General features: G+C 42.8%; 1 pseudogene; it reads right to left on the bottom strand.

Moving 5' to 3' along the window:
• Positions 1-17876: 17876 nt before the first annotated feature.
• On the bottom strand, positions 17877-22977 carry LOC112232660 (annotated as a pseudogene).
• Positions 22978-26369: the final 3392 nt, after the last annotated feature.

The raw sequence follows: 26369 nt of genomic DNA, 5'->3' as shown, positions 1-26369 counted from the left end.
GGAGCCCGCCTGGGATTCAATGGAGCAGTGCAAGGAGGGTTACAGGAGGATGAGTTGGCGAAACCAGCACGGCAGTGCGACAGGTACGAGAGGCAGCCCCCCAAATTTTTTTGGGTTGGGGGCAGACGAGGTGTGGTACTAAGCCAGGTAGCAGACCTGAGCTCACTCCTCGTGCTTATGATAAGCAGCGCATTACTGGTCAGGCACCGTGTTATGCGGTTAAGCGCACGGTGTCGCCAGTGCTGTCCATAGCCCGGTGCGCTATAGGGCAGCCCCCCGAAAGTGCCATGCGAGTGTGGGCATTGAGCCAGGGCGTATGGTGCCTGCTCAGCGGGTCTGGTCGCCGGTCCGCAGTTTTGGTCCAGGTTATCCTGCGCCGGCTCTGCGTGCTGTGTCTCCGGGCGCTGGGAGGGTGCAGTGCGTCCTCTGCCTGCGCTCCGCTCGTGCCGGGCAAATGTGGGAGTGGAGCCTAGGGGAGAGATGCGTGTAGTGAGCACTAGATCTCCCGTGCTTATCCACAGCCCGGTTCAACCTGTGCCTGCACTCTGGAGGGTCCGGGCTAGAGTAGTTGTCCAGCCTGGGGAAGTGGTGCCAAGGTTGCGCACCAGAGCTCCAGTGCTCCCCCACAGCCCGGTCCTTCAGGTGCCTCCTCCTAACACCAAGCCTCCTGAAGGTCTCCCCAGCCTGGTGGTTCCTGTGGCAGCCCCACGCACCAGGCTGTCTCTCCGTCTCCTCCCTGCAGGTGGTCCCGCCTGTCCGGCGCTGGTGCCGGAGCCTCCCGCCTGTCCGGCGCCACTGCTGGAGCCTCCCGCCTGTCCGGCGCCACTGCTGGAGCCTCCCGCCTGTCCGGCGCCGCTGCGGGAGCCTCCCGCCTGTCCGGAGCCTCCCGCCTGTCCGGCGCCGCTGCCGGAACCTCCCGCCTGTCCGGCGCCGCTGCCGGAGCCTCCTGCCTGTCCGGCGCCGCTGCCGGAGCCTCCCGCCTGTCCGGAGCCTCCCGCCTGTCCGGAGCCTCCCGCCTGTCCGGCGCCGCTGCCGGAGCCTCCCGCCTGTCCGGCGCTGCTGCCGGAGCCTCCCGCCTGTCCGGCGCCGCTGCCGGAGTCTGAGGCGCCAGAGCCCGTCAGCCCAGAGGCGCCAGAGCCCGTCAGCCCAGAGGCGCCAGAGCCCGTCAGCCCAGAGGCGCCAGAGCCCGTCAGCCCAGAGGCGCCAGAGCCCGTCAGCCCAGAGGCGCCAGAGCCCGTCAGCCCAGAGGCGCCAGAGCCCGTCAGCCCAGAGGCGCCAGAGCCCGTCAGCCCAGAGGCGCCAGAGCCCGTCAGCCCAGAGGCGCCAGAGCCCGTCAGCCCAGAGGCGCCAGAGCCCGTCAGCCCAGAGGCGCCAGAGCTTCTGCCCCTCTGTCCAGAGCTTCTGCCCCTCTGTCCAGAGCTTCTGCCCCTCTGTCCAGAGCTTCTGCCCCTCTGTCCAGAGCTTCTGCCCCTCTGTCCAGAGCTTCTGCCCCTCTGTCCAGAGCTGCCCCTCTGTCCAGTGGGGTCATTGAGAGGGGTGGCCATGGTGAGAAAGCCACGGAGGCGGACAATAAGGCGGACTAAGACAATGGTGAAGTGGGGTCCGCGTCCTGCGCCAGAGCCGCCACCGCGGACAGACGCCCACCCAGACCCTCCCCTATAGGTCAAGGTTTTGCGGCCGGAGTCCGCACCTTTGGGGGGGGGGTACTGTCACGTTCTGACCTTTATTTCCTGTGTTTTGTATTTAGTTAGTATGGTCAGGGTGTGAGTTGGGTGGGCAGTCTATGTTTGATTTTCTATGATTTGGGGTTTTCTATGTTTCGGCCTAGTATGGTTCTCAATCAGAGGCAGGTGTCATTAGTTGTCTCTGAGAATCATACTTAGGTAGCCTGGGTGTCACTGTGTGTTTGTGGGTGATTGTTCCTGTCTTTGTGTTTTGCACCAGATAGGGCTGTTTAGGGTTTCACACGTTTCTTGTTTTGTTGTATCAGTTGTTCATGTGTAAGTTTACATATTAAAAGAACCATGGACACTTACGATGCCGCCTATTGGTCCTCTGATCCGTTTCGCCTCTCCTCTTCGGAAGAAGAGGAGGAAATCCTTTACACAGCATACAGAAAAGAGTTGTTCCTCAGTGTATGTCTGGTTTAAAGTTTTTCTTGTTGATTTACAGCATACAGAAAAGAGTTGTTCCTCAGTGTATGTCTGGTTTAAAGTTTTTCATGTTGATTTACAGCATACAGAAAAGAGTTGTTCTTCAGTGTATGTCTGGTTTAAAGTGTTTCATGTTGATTTACAGCATACAGAAAAGAGTTGTTCCTCAGTGTATGTCTGGTTTAAAGTTTTTCATGTTGATTTACAGCATACAGAAAAGAGTTGTTCCTCAGTGTATGTCTGGTTTAAAGTTTTTCTTGTTGCGATTTCTTTGTCTGAAGTAGGCCTAAAGAGTATGGACATTTGTTTGAGTTGATAATGTGTATGAATGTACCAGCATGTTTAGGTTAGCTGCCTATAGACAATCAGAATGTATATGTGTCTGTGTTCCTTAGGTGTCAGCACTCTCACACTCTGTGCTTGGTAGAGGTGGTAGCTTTTTGTCATGGACTGTATCATTGTGACCCGCTATATGGCACAGTGGTTTAACCCTGTACAAAACCCCACCACTCTGTGCAGGGCCAAAGCTGGAATAAACATGTGCAACTTTTCACAACAACCACAACATGATCTATTGGTTTTAATCTGATGAACAGAATGTCAAATTATGTTTTACTACTTATTAATAACTATTTTATTAGTTTGGGCTTTCAGATTTTGCTCTGTCAAGCATTTTGACCATAACAAGGATTAAAGAACCTTGCTGGGACACTTTTGTAGACAGTGATTAAGTTCATTTTTAGTTCTTATTGAAATAAAAAAATACAGCTTTTTTTATTTAAAACAAATACATTCTGTTGTCGGAATCCAACAGTTGGAGTAGATGTTTAAGTGTTTTCTCTTGTATTTGCATATGAGATGAAGTAGGTAGCCATTTCCACTACAGTGGTTTTTGTTATGGTTTGTAACACTGTGCCCCCGTTATCACGATGACACACACCCATACAAAAACCTCTCCACACACCAGAGACCAATACATCTTTCAGGTACCTGTCATATTTCCCTGGAGTCATCACAAATCTCTCTGATTCAATAAATTATCTTATTTTTACCTTGTAAATTTGTCTTTAGCCAGTTCAGTTGATCTTGTCAGATTTTATAAGAAATGAATGAAGAAATGAAGAAATGCCAATCCGTTCTCACTGTCCGTTGTGGATGAAGGATAGAGTGCACAGATGAGCATATATAATTATAAAACTTAAATAGTGAGTTGTGCATCATCTCTTTAGATTGTAAAATAAATGGTCTTTGCACTACAGGAATATGAATGAGAATTTGTAAGAATGTGGAGTGTTACATAAAATAGTACAGTATTGGGACATCATACTGTAGAACAGTGGTATTCTAAGAAGGGGCAGTGACCCCTAGGTGGGCCAAAGCGGTATTGCATGTGCATATGTGGCATAGTTTTGACTGGTTTGGTGCAACTGCCCCAGCAATTTCAGTCACATTGCCTCTCGAGCACAATAATAAACAGCAGAGTGTTCTGATCTCAGACTCTTGGCCTCTAAGAACTAGGTGCTTGTGGAGACGTCCTCAGTCAGGATGAACTGGCCTTTCAGGGATTCTGAGTAGACTGGAGCATCTGTTGAACCAGAGTTAATTCTCCCAATCCACTCCAGAGCTTTGCCTGGTTTCTGCCTTATCCAGGTCATATAGTAGTCTGTCATATCAAACCCAGAGATTTTACTGGACAATTTAACAGTTTCACCTGAGAAGGTGACTGATCCATCTAATCACAGCAAACTCCTGCAAACATTACGGCGGTCATTCAATAAATTGTTAATTCAACAAATGCAAATTTCCTGGTGAAAATGTACTGGCTTCATACTCACCCAATATTCATGCTAGTGTAAAAAATAACAAACCCATAGGTATTCATAATCTGGTTTCTGAAATATCATATAACTAGTAACTATTGTATGAGTTGAATGATGAGTTGGCAACATGCTGCTTTTGTCAGGATTTGGCCAGGGTTGTTCCGGTCTTTGGTCACTAGATGCCCCCATTGTGCTTTTTGACCCTTTTGTTTTCCCTTGTTCCCTGTTATTATTTGCACCTGTGCCTCGTTTCCCCTGATTGTATTTAAACCCTTAGTTTTCCTCAGTTCTTTGCTCTGTGTTTGTATGTTAGCACCCAGCCCTAGTATGCTGTGAACTTTTGTTGCTCCCGTTGGACTCTCTTGTGGAATTCTGTTTTTGTTCTTGTTTATACATTTTTGAGTATCCTTTGAGGTTTTTTCATGCTATACCTACCACCCTGTGGATTTACCTTTTTGTCTTGGAGGATTACCTTTGTTCTCGTGGAATTACTTTTGACGTTGTGGAGTTATATGGAGTTATATGTTTGCCTGAAGGACTTTCCTTTTTTACTTTATTAAATACTCCAATCAAGTACTGCTGTGTCTGCCTTATCTTCTGGGTTCTGCCCACTATTCGTGGTTCAGTTGGTTAAGTGACTGTTTCTCACTCCGGAGACCCGGGTTTGTTACCGGGTCCTGACCGCTTTATATACAGAGGAGAAAGGGAAGTAAGTTTGCATAGCTCGCCCTCTGGAGTTTGGCCACAGCTGGCACAGGGCTATTAACCTTATCTCCTGTAGGTTCACTTAAATATCACTTAAATTGTCTTCCCATTTCTTACACAATGCTGCATAGGATTGACTTTTTCCATGTTATCCATCATTTCATTCCATATTCAAAAAGAGTGATATTGAATAGCAATAGAGATCAAATCAATGTTGCCATAACACCTGAAATGTCACACCCTGATCTGTATCACCTGTCTTTGTGATTGTCTCCACCCCCCCCTCCACTTGTCACCCATCTTCCCCATTATCCCCTGTGTATTTATACCTGTGTTTTCTGTCTGTGCCAGTAAGTCTTGTTTGTTCAAGCCTCTCCAAACTACCCTCGGCCAAGGAGAAGGCTCAGCTTATGGTGCAGGGCGTCCTCCGGATCCAACCCTTCGCTGCCTTGGCTTGAACAAACAAGATGAACTGGCACAGACAGACAGAAAACACAGGTATAAATACACAGGGGAAGATGGGCGACACCTGGAGGGGGGTGGAGACAAGCACAAGGACCGGTGAAACAGATCAGGGTGTGACATGAAAATTGTATATGCGACCAATAAACTTTGATTTGATCTCCAGCACTATTCAACATAATTTTCTCAAAATAATAATGACTGTATTATATGTGGCAGAGATGAGGGCCAGTCTCTTATTACGGTAAAACAATACTTCCTTCATGGTGTGACTTCAGATTTCCACTAGATGATAGTGTTTAGCTGGTTTACAGGAGCTGCTGTCCTCAAGCTCCCTGTAGTTATTAGCAGTAGTAGCATCATGCGCTGAATTCTGGTGTTGCTGTGACTTGCGGCTCTGATGCCTGGCAGCCTGTTAGTTTCCAGTAGCAATTACACACATAGAAAGTGACCTGTATTGAAGTCAGTGGTTCCCCAATTTTTTTTTTTTACGTGGTACACCTTGATGGGATATAAAATTCTGCAGCGCACCTAAAACTTCCCTATTGATTTATTTAGTGGTAATAACCTCTCATGATCCATACTGCAAATCATTTTTCTGTGACAAATGTTTTCTATGGATGAAATAGCGTTTGTTTGAAATGTTTTTCAGTTTCTTACTCATGATGGTGAATTTGTGTGTACCCCTTTAAAATCCTTAATCGATTGACCTGTGTGTCAATGTAATTAACATAATACAACAATCTAAATCTGTCAGTTTAAGATAAGAGGGAATAACTACACTGTATTCTGCCATATTCCCAGTCACCTTGCCATGGTTAAATGCAGTAGTTTGCGCTTTCAGTTTTGCGTGAATGTTACCATCTATCCACGGTTGTAGAATAATAGTGAAGACATCAAAACTACGAAATAACACATGGAATCATGTAGTAACCAAAAATGTGTTAATCAAATCAAAATATATTTTAAATTCTTGAAAGTAGCCACCCTTTGCCTTGATGGCAGCGTTGCACACTCTTGGCATTCAGTCAACCAGCTTCACGAGGAATGCTTTTCCAACACTCTTGAAGGAGTTCCCACATATGCTGAGCACTTGTTGGCTGCATTTGCTTCACTCAACGTTCATCCCAAACCATCTCAATTGGGTTGAGGTAGGGTGATTGTGGAGGCCAGGTCATCTGATGCAGCACTCCATCACTCTCCTCCTTGATCAAATAGCCCTTACACATCCTGGAGGTGTGTTTTGGGACATTGCAGCTGGTTAGTTTTTCAACAGGACAATCTAGACTGATAAACACTTAGTTCAGGAATTTGACTAACATTGCACTCACTCACATACACAGTTACAGCAGGCCAAGGTAGGAGAGTCAGACATACACACATGCAACATCACTCACACTTACTTCCGGTATTGTTCTGTGGGTCGGGCAGATGGGGAACCAGCATCCTCCTCCTGAATCCTCCTGATATCCTTGTGATATGTTGCCTCTTCTGGATTTGAGATCTTACCAATGCCTTGCCCAGCTCCTCAACGAAGAGCTGTCTCTTCTGGAGATTCCCTCTTTTCCAATCTGGTTTCAACGCCATCCAGATGACAATTGCGTTGTACGCCGAGATGTCCAAGATGTTGAATATCTCAAGTTGCCAGTGTGGGGTTCTTCTTTTGCAGCTGCAGCCAGTCACCAGCTTGTGTAAATTGTCCATTCGTCCTTTTGTGGCATTGTAATCAATCATAATTTCTAGTTTTTGATGTTCCTGGCCACAGATTCTCCCATCCCTATGCAGCGTACTCATAAGTACCACAATTTTGCCTTTCTTTGGCACGTAGAACACTAGGGACGTGTCGGCCTTTAACACAGACGTAGAGGAATTGATAGGTCTGTTCCGTATATTCAACAGTTGAGGTAGTGTTCCTAACATTGTCAGCTTCCTCTTAAGGAGATCCTGTCCCAGCTTGTGTGAAATAAAAAAGTTATCACGTGATGTGGCCAGAGTCCCTGTGTCACGTCCAGGAAAACCCACATCCTTTGGTTCTTCTCAGGGGCTCCTCCATCTGACTTTCCCTTATACACTTACAAGTTCCGCACATATGACGAAGCAGCATCACAGACAGCCCAGATATTGATTCCACATTAGGGTGTAGACTGTATGTACTGCCTGAAGAGGCAGCAGCCACTAAATGGCATACGCTGCTCATCAACAGTACCGTTGGGCCCAGGGTTGTAAAAACAGAGGAAGGCGGTCCACCTAATTATTCCACACTGACCTGATTGCAGCTAGCTTGTCTCTCTGCCGCCGAGCTGGTCTGGTGTCTTGGTTTTTGAAGCAGGTAATCCTGGAAATAATGTGAAAGTTTTCCAGAGACATTGTTGCACGGAAAACTTCTCTGCCAATGTCACGACTTCCGCCGAGGTCGGTCCCTCTCCTTGTTTGGGCGGAGTTCGGTGGACGACGTCACCGGTCTTCTAGCCATCGCCGATCCACCTTTCATTTTCCATTTGTTTTGTCTTGTTTTCCCGCACACCTGGTTTGCATTCCCACATTACTCGTCTTGCATATAACCCTCTGTTTCCCCCCCCCATGTCTGTGTGTGGAATTGTTACGTGTAAATGTATCTATACTCCAGGCTGGTTTGCGCCGGGTTATTGTAACCCGTGTGTGTTTAGTTTGAGTGCCATGTTTTGTTCGCCTCAATAAAGGGCTCCGTTTGCTACACATTTCTGCTCTCCTGCGCCTGACTTCCTGCAGCCAGTTACACACTCCTCTACAGCCAGTGTATTCTGTGGATTCCCTATTGGATCTGAAAACACCAGCAGGGATAAGAACACCAAAGTATGCATTTAAATGAGTTTGGTCCATCTCCTTCCATCTCTCTCCAAAAACACGTCTTCCCTGCAAATTAGTGCAGTCTAGAATAATTTTCTGGGTGGTGTCTGGGATGAACAGTTCAAAAGAAGACTTGACTTTATGTCCTGAACATGAGTAACCACCATCCTCGTTGACCCTGGTTGCATCCTTATCTAATTGGCAGCCATGCGGGGTGGCTCATTCCTTGGGCAAGAAGAGCATTCAATTTCACAATTTTTTGACATCCATATTTCTCCTTCTGCAGGTTGTTGATGAGCTGGTTGCTGACAGGCTGGTCTTGGGGCTGGCTGAGGGTCAATCTCATCCTCTTCTTCCAACTCACTGTCAGACTCCAAATTGACAGATACATGATTCTCATATTCAGAAAGTGGAAGATGCTCCTTCCACACAGACTTCTCTCCACACTGGATTCTCTCTCCCTTTTGCCATACTGATTGATTGTAGTAAGGAGCCACACATGCAAAGCTATTTATTTGTTGTTTCGCTCCCCCAATTTGCACCTGGCTGGGGTAGAGTGTGGGAAAATACTGAATTGTTAACAATGTATCGAAATACTGTATTGAAATAACATTGCGCAGGTTCCCACAAGATATTGTGTAGTTTCACACACTACAAAGGGTAAAGAGTACAAGAAAAGCGGGAGACAGGCAGGGAGACAGACAGGTTATTGGTGCTGTGTTGAAAAAGCAGGCCCAGGGAAGAGGAAGACAGAGTGAAGGCACACAGCAAATATTTTCGTGAAATTTTTACTTGTTTTCACCTACACACACACACTTTTCCACTCTTTTAGAAACCTTGGGTGCAGTGGACCCAAACACCTCATGTGTAATATACTGTAAATATGTGTAGGGGGGTTGAACAGTGTGCATTAAATGAAAATGTGTTATTTTACGTTCGCACATCTGAGCTATCTTTTTTGCAGGTGCAACAGTTGAATAAAATGAGAAAAAATAAGAAACCCGCACACTGCTCTTGATAGTATCACTGCTCTTGATAGTATCACTGCTCTTGATAGTATCACTGCTCTTTGATAAGCTTTACGTGTCAGCCTCACAGCCTTCGTCAGAGCTTTTGTGAGTTAAAAAAACATCCTTATGTAGACCTAGCCCCACTGGATCTTTATACAGCGGTGTTTGTCAGACAAGTAGACATCCCTAAAAATCACCTAGCATCCCAACAGATTGGCTACAAGATGAGACTCTCATAAACAGCATTAACACAATGGTGTTTTCCATTTGTTCTACGACGCCCACAAGTCTCACACAGGTAACCTGGTACCGGTTACATGTTTTTTATGGAAGTATGGAACTATTGTTGTGCCAACAAAAACAAAAGGGTTAAAAGTAAAACAAATTATGAGCTTTCTTAAACACTATATACAGTGCCTTGCGAAAGTATTCGGCCCCCTTGAACTTTGCGACCTTTTGCCACATTTCAGGCTTCAAACATAAAGATATAAAACTGTATTTTTTTGTGAAGAATCAACAACAAGTGGGACACAATCATGAAGTGGAACGACATTTATTGGATATTTCAAACGTTTTTAACAAATCAAAAACTGAAAAATTGGGCGTGCAAAATTATTCAGCCCCCTTAAGTTAATACTTTGTAGCGCCACCTTTTGCTGCGATTACAGCTGTAAATCGCTTGGGGTATGTCTCTATCAGTTTTGCACATCGAGAGACTGAAATTTTTTCCCATTCCTCCTTGCAAAACAGCTCGAGCTCGGTGAGGTTGGATGGAGAGCATTTGTGAACAGCAGTTTTCAGTTCTTTCCACAGAGTCTCGATTGGATTCAGGTCTGGACTTTGACTTGGCCATTCTAACACCTGGATATGTTTATTTTTGAACCATTCCATTGTAGATTTTGCTTTATGTTTTGGATCATTATCTTGTTGGAAGACAAATCTCCGTCCCAGTCTCAGGTCTTTTGCAGACTCCATCAGCTTTTCTTCCAGAATGGTCCTGTATTTGGCTCCATCCATCTTCCCATCAATTTTAACCATCTTCCCTGTCCCTGCTGAAGAAAAGCAGGCCCAAACCATGATGCTGCCACCACCATGTTTGACAGTGGGGATGGTGTGTTCAGGTTGATGAGCTGTGTTACTTTTACGCCAAACATAACGTTTTGCATTGTTGCCAAAAAGTTCAATTTTGGTTTCATCTGACCAGAGCACCTTCTTCCACATGTTTGGTGTGTCTCCCAGGTGGCTTGTGGCAAACTTTAAACGACCCTTTTTATGGATATCGTTAAGAAATGGCTTTCTTCTTGCCACTCTTCCATAAAGGCCAGATTTGTGCAATATACGACTTATTGTTGTCCTATGGACAGAGTCTCCCACCTCAGCTGTAGATCTCTGCAGTTCATCCAGAGTGATCATGGGCCTCTTGGCTGCATCTCTGATCAGTCTTCTCCTTGTATGAGCTAAAAGTTTAGAGGGACGGCCAGGTCTTGGTAGATTTGCAGTGGTCTGATACTCCTTCCATTTCAATATTATCACTTGCACAGTGCTCCTTGGGATGTTTAAAGCTTGGGAAATCTTTTTGTATCCAAATCCGGCTTAAACTTCTTCACAACAGTATCTCGGACCTGCCTGGTGTGTTCCTTGTTCTTCATGATGCTCTCTGCGCTTTTAACGGACCTCTGAGACTATCACAGTGCAAGTGCATTTATACGGAGACTTGATTACACACAGGTGGATTGTATTTATCATCATTAGTCATTTAGGTCAACATTGGATCATTCAGAGATCCTCACTGAACTTCTGGAGAGAGTTTGCTGCACTGAAAGTAAAGGGGCTGAATAATTTTGCACGCCCATTTTTTCAGTTTTTGATTTGTTAAAAAGTTTGAAATATCCAATAAATGTCGTTCCACTTCATGATTGTGTCCCACTTGTTGTTGATTCTTCTCAAAAAAATACAGTTTTATATCTTTGTTTGAAGCCTGAAATGTAGCAAAAGGTCGCAAAGTTCAAGGGGGCCGAATACTTTCGCAAGGCACTGTATATACTATTACCAGCCTGTTCAACCTCTCTTTCATATCGTCTGAGATCCCCAAGAATTGGAAAGCTGCCGCAGTCATCCCCCTCTTCAAAGGGGGAGACACCCTGGACCCAAACTGTTACAGACCTATATCCATCCTGCCCTGCCTATCTAAGGTCTTCGAAAGCCAAGTCAACAAACAGGTCACTGACCATCTCAAATCCCACCGTACCTTCTCCGCTGTGCAATCTGGCTTCCGAGCCGGTCACGGGTGCACCTCAGCCACACTCAAGGTACTAAACGATATCATAACCGCCATCGATAAAAGACAGTACTGTGCAGCCGTCTTCATCGACCTTGCCAAGGCTTTCGACTCTGTCAATCACCATATTCTCATCGGCAGACTCAGTAGCCTCGGTTTTTCGGATGACTGCCTTGCCTGGTTCACCAATTACTTTGCAGACAGAGTTCAGTGTGTCAAATCGGAGGGCATGCTGTCCGGTCCTCTGGCAGTCTCTATGGGGGTACCACAGGGTTCAATTCTCGGGCCGACTCTTTTCTCTGTGTATATCAATGATGTTGCTCTTGCTGCGGGCGATTCCCTGATCCACCTCTACGCAGACGACACCATTCTATATACTTTCGGCCCGTCATTGGACACTGTGCTATCTAACCTCCAAACAAGCTTCAATGCCATACAACACTCCTTCCGTGGCCTCCAACTGCTCTTAAACGCTAGTAAAACCAAATGCATGCTTTTCAACCGATCGCTGCCTGCACCCGCATGCCCGACTAGCATCACCACCCTGGATGGTTCCGACCTTGAATATGTGGACATCTATAAGTACCTAGGTGTCTGGCTAGACTGCAAACTCTCCTTCCAGACTCATATCAAACATCTCCAATCTAAAATCAAATCAAGAATCGGCTTTCTATTCCGCAACAAAGCCTCCTTCACTCACGCCGCCAAGCTTACCCTAGTAAAACTGACTATCCTACCAATCCTCGACTTCGGCGATGTCATCTACAAAATGGCTTCCAACACTCTACTCAGCAAACTGGATGCAGTATATCACAGTGCCATCCGTTTTGTCACTAAAGCACCTTATACCACCCACCACTGCGACTTGTATGCTCTAGTCGGCTGGCCCTCGCTACATATTCATCGCCAGACCCACTGGCTCCAGGTCATCTACAAGTCCATGCTAGGTAAAGCTCCGCCTTATCTCAGTTCACTGGTCACGATGGCAACACCCATCCGTAGCACGCGCTCCAGCAGGTGTATCTCACTGATCATCCCTAAAGCCAACACCTCATTTGGCCGCCTTTCGTTCCAGTACTCTGCTGCCTGTGACTGGAACGAATTGCAAAATCGCTGAAGTTGGAGACTTCTATCTCCCTCACCAACTTCAAACATCAGCTATCTGAGCAGCTAACCGATCGCTGCAGCTGTACATAGTCTATTGGTAAATAGCCCACCCATTTTCACCTACCTCATCCCCATACTGTTTTTATTTATTTACTTTTCTGCTCTTTTGCACACCAATATCTCTACCTGTACATGACCATCTGATCATTTATCACTCCAGTGTTAATCTGCAAAATTGTAACTTCGTCTACCTCCTCATGCCTTTTGCACACATTGTATATAGACTCCCCCTTTGTTTTCTACTGTGTTATTGACTTGTTCATTTGTTTATTCCATGTGTAACTCTGTGTTGTCTGCTCACACTGCTATGCTTTATCTTGGCCAGGTCGCAGTTGTAAATGAGAACTTGTTCTCAACTAGCCTACCTGGTTAAATAAAGGTGAAATAAAAAAATTAAATTTTTTTTAAAAAAATACAAAAATATATAAAAGTATATGGACACCCTTCAAATGAGTGGATTTGGCTATTTCAGCCACACCCATTGTTGACAGGTGTCATGATATTGGCCTTGGGGTGTAAATCGTGCCCCCCCCCTCTCACTCTCCTCACCATAAGTATAATGACTTTACGACAGGTCATAAATACCTGGCAGAAACTGCCATGCAGTTTTGAGGGAGAGAGTCTACCAGCACAAAGAGCTTCTCTTTGTTCAAAACTCCTAATTCCCAAAATGGGAGAACTAAACAATATTTATAATTTTGAGAATGTGGGAATGGTACGTGGACACTTAAGGGACAGTCATGTCGACTGTGTTTCATTTGGTGACATCATGAAGGACAGCAAACACACATCACTATGTCTCTTAAAGTGTACATTTCCCAGTTATCAGGTTTACATATAAATACTGTGAAACGTATGTGATTATACATGAAATTATTTGTGAAAAGATGTAATGTAAAGTTAACCTAAAGGAGAGTATGGATTTTCATATAAAGATTAACTAGTCATTGGCCACACCCCCGTGAGCCCAGACATCACATTAGGCGTTATAGAACCACTCCTTTTCCCACAGAGTATAAAACCCATTTCCTACAATATATACATTGAATCAGAGAACGCCGGGACAGAGTCCCCACGTTGGTTTGGCTACAATTCTATAGACCATTAGACCATTCAGCTGTAGTTTTGGCTACACGGCTGGAAATGGTTAAACTCTGAGACTATCGTTTCACTACAGAAGGAGAAAATTCTAGACGGCACAAATTACTAGTCTGCAGCTAGAAATTACGCAAACCTAGAACAAGAATACTGACAACCGCCAAAGTATCTAACCTATGATAACATTTCCGAATGATACTCTGAAGTATCCATTCTAACCACATACAACCACGAAAGACATTGTGACTTTTGGGAAAGTTAACCAGAGACTATTCTGTCGACTCTCTCCAGCAGATGGACCGGTGACCACAGAGAGAGACAGCAAGACATACACTCGTAAATATGTCAATTGCAAGTTATTTTTGAATGAGCATTCGTTCATGTAAAGTATTAGCAATTCCTATGAGTGTAGTTATCCATTATGTATTTCCCGCTCTTTCTCAGTCCCCACCCCTTTCCTTTGACGACCAAACTGTCATATTGGCTTCATCCGCAAGGGACTTTTTTTATTTAGTAACCAATATCTACTGTTTGTTTGTAATGTTTTTCTGTGATTATTTAGTTAGTTAGTAAATAAATAATTAAAGCAATTTGTATGTTGCTGATTCATTATGGAAACTAGGGTTCTTGCAGATAAACAAGAATTTTACGACATTTGGAATGAGACTAAAGAAGGTAACAATTCATATTTATTAATAATGGAAGACTGTAATTGATAAAATATTAAAATATCTGAAGAGTTAGTTTCGGGAAATTATAACTCTAACTCTATACATTTTCCTGTGGTGCCCTGACTTCCTAGTTAATTAACGTTGTCATGACGTTGTCCTCTTTGTGTATAGCAACCCCATCCCCCTCTCCCTGCCCTTCCCCTTTCCTCCTTCAAGTAGGCTGCTGTGGTCAGAGGTCGTAAATTCCTCAGAATTTTTCATGGAGACAAAGGAAATCCTTCCACCTCACAGAACCTGAGGTATGAACAAATTTCATGTTCCGGAGAAAGTGTAAAAGATCGGTTAAGAATCCAGCTACGAACTGGTCCGTTTGTCACAACTTGGGAAGCTCATGGGAGACGGTGTGGCCACATTACCATAACGCTGTTTATATAATAGCCCCAGATATAAGGTGTACATCTAATTGTTGTATAAGATGAATGAGTGAGTATGATACTGTTTACACAATTTTACAATGTGATTTTGGACTGTTTAATGAAGGAAAACTCAAAAAGGGAATTGGATTTGAACTAAATCAGAGGACCGCCCCTGAGCCCAGTTAGGGTCAGACATCCTGGGACAGCCCTTTTCTTCCATTCCGAATAAAACCCAACTTAGAGAAATTATCACCAGACCATGTTTTTCTCCATTAGGAGGGGGACAAAGGTTGTAGACCGAGCTTACCTAAATTACGAGATGGCTAAAGGTTGCAGACCATTGCTGAATCTTTTAACCATACCACGTGGTTAAACTCTTAGACTATCGATACCGACAGAATGAGAACAAGTCTTTGATATGAATTACTAGTCTGCAGCTAAGATTTCGGTATCATTGAACGCGAAGAACGACAACCGCCGAAACATCCATTCTATAACGAATGTCACTTTGAACTATCCCCTCTAACCAAGACAGAGAGAGAGAGGGAGAGATGGAAAATTCTACGAAAGACACAAACTTTTCACCAGCGATCAAGACGACACACTGAGCGTAAATATATATATTGATTGCAATTGTTCCCGAATGAGTGACTGTTCATGTGTAAAGGATTAGCATTTTAATTGTTATAATTAACTCTGTAGTGACTTCTTAGTCGACCCCCCATTTCCCCTTTTTCTAACAAGCCGCCATGCTGGTTTAGCCCACTAGGGCACATTTTCATATCCTTTCATGTAACCACATTTACCATGTTTGTTTGTTCATGCATTTCTGTGAATTACTTAGTTAGTAATAAATAAATTATTTAATACAATTGATGTATGGATGACTCATAGTGAAGACTGGGTTTGTGCAGATAACCAACAATTTACGATGTTTGGAATGAGACTAACGTGAGGTAAAATAAATAAATCATTAATCAGAAGACTATTGATCAGATATGAAAATATCTGAAAGGTTATATTGGGAAATAACTTTGTAATCTGAATACTTTCCTTGGTGCCCCGACTTCCTAGTTAATTACAGTTACATGATTATTCAGTTTAATCGTGTAATACTAATTACAGGAATCTTTGATAAAAACTAAGTCTTCAATTTAATGATAGTAAAGACACGACAATATTCACATGATTAGTTTAATCACGTAATAATTCAACCTAGAGAACTGATTTGATATAAATAAGTCTTCACATTTAAGGATAGTCCAGACACGAAACAGCTATATAAAATTGAGCACACAGCCATGCAATCTCCATAAGGAATAATGGCAGCAGAATGGCCTTAGTGAAGATCTCAATGACTTTCACCATGGCACCGTCATAGGATGCCACCTTTCCAACAAGTCAGTTTGTCAAATTTCTGCCCTGTTAGAGCTACCCTGGTAAACTGTAAGTGCTGTTATTGTGAAGTGGAAACGTGTAGGAGCAACAGAGACTCAGCCGTGAAGTGGTAAGCCATACAAGCTCACAGAATGAGACCGCAGAATGCTGAAGCGCATGGCGCATGAAATAATAATCTGTCCTCGGTTGCATCACTCACTACCGAGTTCCAAACTGCCTCTGGAAGCATGTCAGAACAATAACTGTTTGTCGGGAGCTTCACGAAATGGGTTTCCATGGCCGAGCAGCTGCACACAATTCTAAGATCATCATGCTCATTACTAAGGGTCGGCTGGAGTGGTGTAAAGCTCGCCTCCATTGGACTCTGGAGCCGTGGAAACGTGTTCTCTGGAGTGATGAATCATGCTTCACCATCTGGCAGTCCGATGGATGAATCTGATTTGACACTACCTGCCCGAATGCATCGTGTCAACTGTAAAGTTTGGTGTAGGAGGAAAAATTGTCTAGGGCTATTTTTCATGGTTTGGGCTAGGCCCCTTAGTTCCAGTGAAGGGAAATCTTAACGTTACAGCATACAATGCCATTCTAGACCATTCTGTGCTTCCAACTTTGTGGCAACAGTTTGGGGAAGGCCCTTTCCTGTTTTAGCATGACAATGCCCCATGCACAAAGCAAGGTCCATACAGAAATTGTTTGTTGAGATCAGTGTATAATAACTTGAGTGGCCTGCACAGAGCCCTGACCTCAACCCCATCGAACACCTATGGGATGAATTGGAATGCCGACTTGGAGCTAGGCCTAATTGTCCAACATCAGCACCCGACCTCACTAATGCTCGTGGCTGAATGGAAGCAAGTCCCCGCAGCAGTGTTTCAAAATCTAGTCAATAGCCTTCCCAGAAGAGTAGAGTCTGTTATAGCAGCAAAGGGTGGACCAACTCCATATTAATGCCCATGATTTTGGAATTAGATGTTCTACGAGCAGGTGTCAACATACATTTGGTTATGTAGTGTATCTCCTAGATATAAGACAGAACTTAAAAACCTTTAATTTAGGTTTATGAATGTGTTATTTATTGAATGTGTTATTTATGAATGTGTTATTCAATGCATAGAAATAAAAGACACTTACGAAACCTAATCATACTTCCTGTGCTTAAATAGTTTTCAGAGACAAAGTCAAATGATCCAAATGACGTTGCCCTTGTTGCGTGCCCCTCAAATGATACAAATATAACAACATCCTGAAGGCACGGGACTTGAAACAACGTTACAGATGTAACCATGTTCCATTTAATGTATTATTTAATGTATTATTTGGCCACTAGTGCTCCCAGGTGAAAACTCCATGCGCATTCATTTTTTTGTATTCAAAAAAAATATTAAGATTAGGAAAAGTTGAGGCATACATCAGAGTTTATCAAGGCGCACCAGTGTGCAGCGGCACATTGGTTGGGAACCACTGATCTAAGTTACTAAATCAACAACTTAGAAAGGTGACCTACTTTTGAATTAAATGAATGACTTGTATGACATAGAAGATAATTCTAACCTATTGGAAATGGTGGAAAAATACATTGTGTGTGTAGTAGCCCAAATATCATATACCATCATATACCAAGACATGCTACGACATGCTAACCTTTCACCATTACAATAACAAGGGAGTTTTTTGTAGAGGGTATGATATCTGTGTGTGTCTCTGTGCCTGTGCATGTGTACACCTGTATTAGTCTTTAACGCAACAGACCCAACAAGGACAACAATAAATGACATCAAAGAGGACAACAAGGGACACCGCTAGTAATTGGCTATTCTGACCCACAGAGGAGTCAATAAGAAGACACAAGGACACAACACACACAGATTAAAATCACTTGTCTTCACATGAGTTACCCATGGACTTCGACACACTCCTCACCTTATGTGCGGTGCTGTTGTCCGAGCCGGCATGCTTGATGCCGCATGTGAAAAGCATGTTTCTCTCCCACTCATTCTTGGTGGTGGGGAAGACGCTGGCGAAGGAGTAGTTGCCTCTCTTGGTTTTCTGAGGAGGGCTGGTGACCCCTTCCTGGTACTGGCTGCTGTTCACCTGCCACATGATGTAGACATCACAGAGAGACGGGCAGACCACCAGGCACACCAGAGTCACTTCCCCCTCCTTCTTGGTGTCTTCCGTTGGGAGAACGTGGACGGACATTGAAGGGGCTCGACCTGCAACAGGATTGATTTGAAGGAGAAACGTTACACTCATGTACGTGTAAAATCTAACCTCGTGGTCCTTAACCCTGGTTCTAGAGAGCCACAGGGGTGTGCAGGTTTCTGTTCTAGTCCAGCACTAACACACCTGATTCAACTAAACAATAGTGCTGATTAGTTAATGACTAGTTGATTTGCTGAGTCATGGGAGGTTAGCACTGGCGTGGAGCAAAAGTCTGCACATCCTGTGCCTCCCTCTCCAGAACATGGAGTATGTGACCACATATCACAACCACATTGAGACGTCTCAGTGACCTACTTTCTTTGGTGAAGCTAATGTACTGAATGACCGGTTTGTCTTCACCTCTCTTCATGACAGAACACTGGACTTTGTTCACATTGGTCCACTCTGTCTGGTCTATGGTCAGAGTACTGACCCTGCTGTTCAGGTTGCCCTTTGATTCAATAGGTTTCAGATCGATGCCATCCATCTTGTTCTGTCCTGTTGTTGTTGTTGACCTGCCAGGTGATAGTGGTACCAGCCACTGTGTCCTGGTCTGTACCAGTGATGACACATTCCAGCACCGCTTGGTTGTCCAAGAACACCATTTTCACACTCGATGGGTTCAGAGTCACCGTCAGTGGTTCTGAAAGGGGAGAGCAGCAGCGTGAAAGCAGGACATGTTACTGATGAGGAACTACACTAAATAATATAGATCCTATATGTGTTCATTAAATCAATTGTTGTACAGTCTTCTCCTGTGTACAAACCTGTTTTGGAGATCGTTTTGGTGATCTTTATTGGGGGCGAAATCTTCAATCATTCACATCAGGTACTGGGTGGTGCCAATGGGTGCCGACAGCAAAGACACTGTTGGAAGCTTTGAGACTGTGTAGCGATAAAAAAATGTCTGCATGTTAGTTTAACGCCTTATTGAAATAAGACATCCAGGGTAAACACCAAGTATCATTTTAGAATCAGGTTTTCTCAACAGAAATAGTTTACATCACAAACATTCAAATGCAATCTTTAGAAAAATAGGGGGGGTACTGTCACACCTGTTTTCGCTCCTCTGGTCTGTTGCCAGTTCGTCTTGTTTGTCACGTCAACCAGCATTTTTGTGTCTCAGCTCCTGCTCTTCACAGTTTCGCTGTATCTCGCCCTCCTGGTTTTGACCCTTGCCTGTCCTGACTTTGAGCCTGCCTGCCTGACCACTCTGAGTCTGCCTGCTGACCTGAACCTTTGCCCCGCCTCTGGATTATTGACCCCTGCCTACTCTGACCCTGAGCCTACCTGCCGTCTGGTAGTGTTGCCCCACCTCTGGTTTACCGAACCAGGCCTGGTTTGACCTGTTCTGCCCCTGTTTGATTATTAAACCATTGTTAATATGGCTACAACAACTTCCGATGAAATTGGAGGGTGTGCAATTCAAATAAATAATCATAACAATTATGGATATTAAACATTTAGGGACAGACAAGTATCTTATATTTGTTAAAAGCTTAAATTCCTGTTAATCTAACTGCATTGTTCGATTTATAATAGGCTTTATAGCGAAAGCATGCCATGCGATTGTTTGAGGACAGCGCCCCACATCAACATATTTTTCAACCAGCATAGATTTCATAAATTCCCAAATAGCGACTAAATATTCACTTACTTTTTGAAAATCTTCCTCTGATTTGCAATCCAAAGGGTCCCAGCTACAACATGCAGTGTCGTTTTGTTAGATCAAATCCTTCTTTATTTCCCAAAAAGTCAGTTTATTTGGCGCCAGCGATTTGAGTAATCCACTCGTTCAACATGCAGAGAGAAGAATCCAAAAAGCTACCGCTAAACTTTGTTAAAACAAGTCAAAATATGTTTTAATTTAATCCTCAGGTACTCGAAAATGTAATTAAACTATAATATTTCATACGGAAAGAAGTATGTTCATTAGGAAAGCGATATTAGTAGCTGCGCGTTCTCTTCATTACGCGCACACAGACTGATTTCCAACTCTGTGTTCCTGTATCAAAACTCAGAATTCTTCCTTATTTGGGAAGAAACAAGCCTGAAACCTTGATCAAAGACTGTTGACATGTAGTGGAAGCCATAGGAATTGCAATCTGGGAGCTGGATTTAACCCTCTTCCTATACGTTCTAATGGAAGAGCATGGACTCTCAAAAAAAATGTCTGGTTGGTTTTTCTTTGGTTTTTCTCCTACCATATCTATTGTGTTATAGTCATATACATTATTTTAACATTTAACATTTCTACAAACTTCAGAGTGTCTTCTTTCCAATGGTACCAATTATATGCATTTCCTTGCGTCAGTCAGGCAGAAATTCTGAAAAAAGGACCCTAGCCCTAACAAGAGAACTACTTCGGGATCGCTGTCCCTTCCACGGGACGGTTGAGCTAACGTAGGCTAATTCGATTAGCATGAGGTTGTAAGTAACAAATAAACTTCCCAGGACATAGACATATCTGATATTGGCAGAAAGCTTCAATTCTTGTTAATCTAACTGCACTATCCAATTTACAGTAGTTATTACAGTGAAAGAATATCATGCTATTGTTTGAGGAGAGTGCATCATTTTGAACATGAAAAGTTATTAATAAACATGTTAGGCACATTGTGAACAGCAATGCAATGGTTCATTGGATCAGTCTAAAATGTTGCACATAAACTGCTGCCATCTAGTGGGCAAAATCTAAATTGCATCTGGGCTGGAGTAATACATTATTGCCTTTCTCTTGCATTTCAAAGATGGTTGTTTTTTTTGTTGTATTATCTTCTACCATCTATTCTGTTATTTTCTCCTACATTCCTTTCACATTTCCACAAAGTTCAAAGTGTTTCCTTTCAAATGGTATCATGAACATGCATATCCTTGCTTCAGGGCCTGAGCTACAGGCAGTTAGATTTGGGTAGGTCGTTTTAGTCGAAATGTGAAAAAAAGGGGCCTATATTTAAACCTTTCTTTCATAACTAAATCAAAACAAATTTGGGATAACTATGCCAGATTTTAATATTCAATTTCTATTGTACAAAGCTAGACTGATACTAGTGAGTAATAGTTAACCCACTGGGCATAGATATATGTATCAAACCAATGAATTGTCAGAAGGCCCCAGTTTTTTAGGTTCACTGTACATTTTTGTTGATTATGTATATGTTGTTATACAGAGAACTATACAGAGGGGTAGTGAGCCATAGCATTAGGAATTAGAATACTTGAATGGACATTAACCTTCTTATGATGGGCTACAAGTCAGCCATGTTGGTCAAGGACTTTGTCAACTTTGGTTTGCCATAAGGTATTTTGTAAAACAATGAATATGAATAATGTATCTGCACATGTGTGTTATCTTGGAGCCAGACAGTTTTAGAGGAAGAATTTAAAAAATGTATGAAATCAACTGCCAATAAGCCAATAAGCCAAAGTCAAATCAGTTAATGATAGGATTTATACAAGTTGGAAATGCAACAAGTACTGATATTGTATCATATAATAGCACTCACAGATTTCCAAGAAAACAAAAACTGAGGCATTTAATGTCTGTTTATAAATATTTTAGAGGCTATTTATGAATAACATTGGTATAAAACCCATATGAACTGTATTTCTGATAATATTACAATATTTTAGGTTGACTATAATTCCATTACACAATTTATGATACTTCACATGCCTTACTTTTATTTTCCTGCATAAGTATAAGCAGAAAATGCATCACCTATACCTCGACTGCCATTCATTCCAATTAGACTGGTTTTTCCATTACTGTCAAGACTTCAAAGTCGGCCCCTTTCCTTGTTCGGGCGGCGTTCAGCGGTCGACGTCACCGGTTTTCTAGCCATCGCCGCTCTATTTTTCATTTGTTTTGTCTTGTTCCCTGCACACCTGGTTTTCAGCTGGTTTTCAGGGTAGCCTAGTGGTTAGAGCGTTGGACTAGTAACCGGAGGTTCAAACCCCCGAGCTGACAAGGTACAAAACTGTCGTTCTGCCCCTAAACAGGCAGTTAACCCACTGTTCCTAGGCCGTCATTGAAAATAAGAATTTGTTCTAAACTGACTTGCCTAGTTAAATAAAGGTAAAATAAAAAAAATAAAAAACACAATTCCCCAATCACACTACATGTGTTTATTCCTCTGTTCCCCTCATGTCTTTGTGTGAGATTGTTTTGTGTTACATGTCTACTGTATGTTGATGCACTTTAATGGTATGCGTTTATTCCGTGTTTTATTTCACGAGGTATATTATTGTGACTGTTTGCGTGTTTGCACTTTGCAGTGGCTGTTGGTTTCTCCTGCCTAAATAAAGTATGCGTCTGTTCACAACTCTCTGCTCTCCTGCACCTGACTCCGTTCCCAGTACACAAACCTTTGACAATGACTAAAATGGCTGCCTTTTTCTCCCCATTATGGAACTTTTAGGATTCATGACATAACCCCTCTAGTAATTTAACAGGATCTGTATCTACTCTTATAGGAGAAGGAACTCTTTAAAGCAGTTAGGAAAAACACCCTATTAGAAAAACATGCTAAGGATATGTGCTTGCATTTTTCTATTCCTAATATCCAACAAGGGATTATGTAAAGTGTATATCCTGAGATAGCTTGTGATAAATGGGGAAGTGGTTTTTGTGGGACTCCCCTACCACTCTCTCTCACTGTGTGTACCGGGCACAGTAATACACTGCTGTGTCCTCACTCTTCAGGCTGTTCATCTGTAGGTACAGCTTACTGCTGGAGTCATCTCTGGAGAGGGTGAATCTACCCTGCATTGACTGGGAGTAGTAAGTAGTAGTACCATGTATATAACCAATCCATTCCAGTTCTTTCCCAGGAGCCTGTCTTATCCAACTCATCCAATAGTCCTTGAATGTGAACCCAGAAGCTGTACAGATCAGTGTGTGGGATTCTCCAGGCATTTTAATTACTGGTCCAGACTCAGTCAATGTCTGACCCTGAACAGCTGTTAAAAAGAAAGCCCACATGTTGTCACAATGAAATCTTAAACCTAATGGGACAATTTATTTATAATAAACATTTTTTTTAAATCCAGAGAGACTCACAGGAGGCAGCTGTCAGCAGCAGCAGCAGAGATGCAGGGAACATGGTTTGTGTTGAAGCTGAACTGCTGGGAGTTTATCTTCGTTACTCTACAGGATTCAGAGAGAGATATGTGATTCACACAGAGAGACTGTTTATATAAGGCAGAGGAAGAGAGATGAAAGAGAGGAGCTATGTGTAATTTGCATAAGAAGGCAGGTACAGCATGACAGGGATAAGAATTTCAGAAAACTCTGTGAACCATATTGACTCTTGATGCTTCACATATGGGATGGAACTCTATACTACAGTGTTTAGAAAAACAGCCGTAGGACTTTTTGTTTTGCAATCGTAATAATAAAACAATTCAGAAAACTCTGAACCAGATTGACTTTTGACACTTCAACTAAAGGGAGGGGACTCTATAGAATGTTTACAAAAACAGCCATAGGACTCATAATATTTTACCGTTTACAACAACAAAAATAATACTGCCGTATTTCATTCATCAGTGTTAACTTAACTCTGGGAGTGTTGCATTTATGACCATAGAGTGTTACATTTAGAGTCAAATCATTTAGCAATCAACACTGCAACTTTCACACTGAAAAATTGACAAGACAATTTAGATCTTAAAGCTGACATCCTATCAAATCAAATGTATTTATATAGCCCTTCGTACATCAGCTGATATCTCAAAGTGCTGTACAGAAACCCAGCCTAAAACCCCAAACAGCAAGCAATGCAGGTGTAGAAGCACGGTGGCTAGGAAAAACTCCCTAGAAAGGCCAAAACCTAGGAAGAAACCTAGAGAGGAACCAGGCTATGTGGGGTGGCCAGTCCTCTTCTGGCTGTGCCGGGTGGAGATTATAACAGAACATGGCCAAGATGTTCAAATGTTCATAAATGACCAGCATGGTCGTATAATAATAAGGCAGAACAGTTGAAACTGGAGCAGCAGCACGACCAGGTGGACTGGGGACAGCAAGGAGTCATCATGCCAGGTAGTCCTGAGGCATGGTCCTAGGGCTCAAGTCCAACGAGAGAGAGAAAGAAAGAGAGAAAGAGAGAATTAGAGAGAGCATACTTAAATTCACACAGGACACCGGATAAGACAGGAGAAGTAGTCCAGATATAACAGACTAACCCTAGCCCCCCGACACATAAACTACTGCAGCATAAATACTGGAGGCTGAGACAGGAGGGGTCAGGAGACACTGTGGCCCCATCCAATGATACCCCCGGACAGGGCCAAACAGGAAGGATATAACCCCACCCACTTTGCAGGGCCAAACAGGCACAGCCCCCACACCACTAAAGGGATATATTCAACCACCAACTCACCATCCTGAGACAAGGCCGAGTAAAGCCCAAAAAGATCTCCGCAACGGCACAACCCAAGGGGGGGGGGGCGTCAACCATGTTCAGTTATTCTTACAGTAGGCTTTATGTTAGCATGGTGTTTTGTACAGGTTTTCCATTGAGCTGTTGCACTGTGCCTCCAGTTGTTGCACAATAATACACAGCTGTGTCCTCAGCCTGCAGACTGGTGAAGTCTAAGTACAGTACATTACTACTGTCTCTGGAGATGGTGAATAACACAATGGGAACACAACTGACTAACACAATAGTAAAACAACTGACTAACACAATGGGAAAACAACTGACAAACACAATGGGAAAACACCTGACTAACACAATAGTAAAACAACTGACTAACACAATAGTAAAACAACTGACTAACAAAATAGTAAAACAACTGACTAACACAATAGTAAAACAACTGACTAACACAATAGTAAAACACCTGACAAACACAATAGTAAAACAACTGACAAACACAATAGTAAAACAACTGACTAACACAATGGGAAAACAACTGACGAACACAATAGTAAAACAACTGACTGATACAATAGTAAAACAACTGACTAACACAATAGTAAAACAACTGACTAACACAATAGTAAAACAACTGACTAACACAATAGTAAAACAACTGACTGATACAATAGTAAAACACCTGACAAACACAATAGTAAAACAACTGACAAACACAATGGGAAAACAACTGACTAACACAATGGGAAAACAACTGACTAACACAATGGGAAAACAACTGACTAACACAATAGTAAAACAACTGACTAACACAATAGTAAAACAACTGACAAACACAATAGTAAAACAACTGACTAACACAATGGGAAAACAACTGACTAACACAATGGGAAAACAACTGACTAACACAATGGGAAAACAACTGACTAACACAATGGGAAAACAACTGACTAACACAATGGAAAACAACTGAAAACAACTGACTAACACAATAGTAAAACAACTGACTAACACAATAGTAAAACAATTGACTAATATAAAGGCAAAACGACTGACTAACACAGTGAAAACAACTGAATAACACAGTGACAAAACAACTGACTAACACAATGACAAAACAACTGACTAACACAATGGGAAAACAACTGAACACAATGGGAAAACAACTGACTAACACAATGGGAAAACAACTGACTAACACAATGGGAAAACAACTGACTAACACAATGGGAAAACAACTGACTGAAAACAACAATAGTAAAACAATAGTAAAACAATTGACTAATATAAAGGCAAAACGACTGACTAACACAGTGACAAAACAACTGAATAACACAGTGACAAAACAACTGACTAACACAGTGACAAAACAACTGACTAACACAATGGGAAAACAACTGACTAATACAATGGGAAAACAACTGACTAACACAATGGGAAAACAACTGACTAACACAATGGGAAAACAACTGACTAACACAATGGGAAAACAACTGACTAACACAATGGGAAAACAACTGACTAACACAATGGGAAAACAACTGACTAACACAATGGGAAAACAACTGACTAACACAATAGTAAAACAACTGACTGACACAATAGTAAAACAATAGTAAAACAATTGACTAATATAAAGGCAAAACGACTGACTAACACAGTGACAAAACAACTGAATAACACAGTGACAAAACAACTGACTAACACAGTGACAAAACAACTGACTAACACAATGGGAAAACAACTGACTAATACAATGGGAAAACAACTGACTAACACAATG

The sequence above is a fragment of the Oncorhynchus tshawytscha genome, linkage group LG27 (genome assembly GCF_018296145.1).
Source record: "Oncorhynchus tshawytscha isolate Ot180627B linkage group LG27, Otsh_v2.0, whole genome shotgun sequence".
Lineage (NCBI taxonomy): Eukaryota > Metazoa > Chordata > Actinopteri > Salmoniformes > Salmonidae > Oncorhynchus > Oncorhynchus tshawytscha.
This window is presented reverse-complemented; position numbering and strand designations above follow the sequence as displayed.